A 549-nucleotide genomic window follows, 5' to 3' on the forward strand; every position below is an offset into this window, starting at 1 on the left:
ATTCTTCATTCCAAAATCGTTCAATTTTGGTTTATTTTTTAATCCATTATAAGCATAATTTAACTGTAGTAACACCACTATCTCCTGGTTTATACTGTAACAACTTAGAGCCCCGCTAACCACTATGGACCAACATGACGCAATCTGCTAGCTAACACGTGAATTACTTCTGTCATCAGGCAAACACCATATATCAATATTTGTACTATTTCTTGTTTATGCTTTAGTTTAACATATGTGACAGCCATTTAATATATTGTAATACTCATTAATGTATTATTTGAATTATCTAATGAACTAGAACGACACACTGGGGTGTCACATACCCCAGCAATTTTTAAATTTTGAATAATTCCTACATGTGTAGCTCATTTGCTAAACCCCGCCATGTAAATAACTGTCATTCATAACATAATTGATTCTGATTATCTCCTGCCATGTTTCAGTCTTGTTTTGCTATTTATTGTAATTTGAACTAGTCTTGGGGTATCTCACACCCCAGAGTGTCCTTAGTGTAAGTAAATAATAAATCCGGTAAACTCTCATTAG

The sequence above is a fragment of the Halyomorpha halys genome, unplaced genomic scaffold (assembly GCF_000696795.3).
Source record: "Halyomorpha halys isolate HHAL.00 unplaced genomic scaffold, Hhal_1.1 Scaffold112.1, whole genome shotgun sequence".
Lineage (NCBI taxonomy): Eukaryota > Metazoa > Arthropoda > Insecta > Hemiptera > Pentatomidae > Halyomorpha > Halyomorpha halys.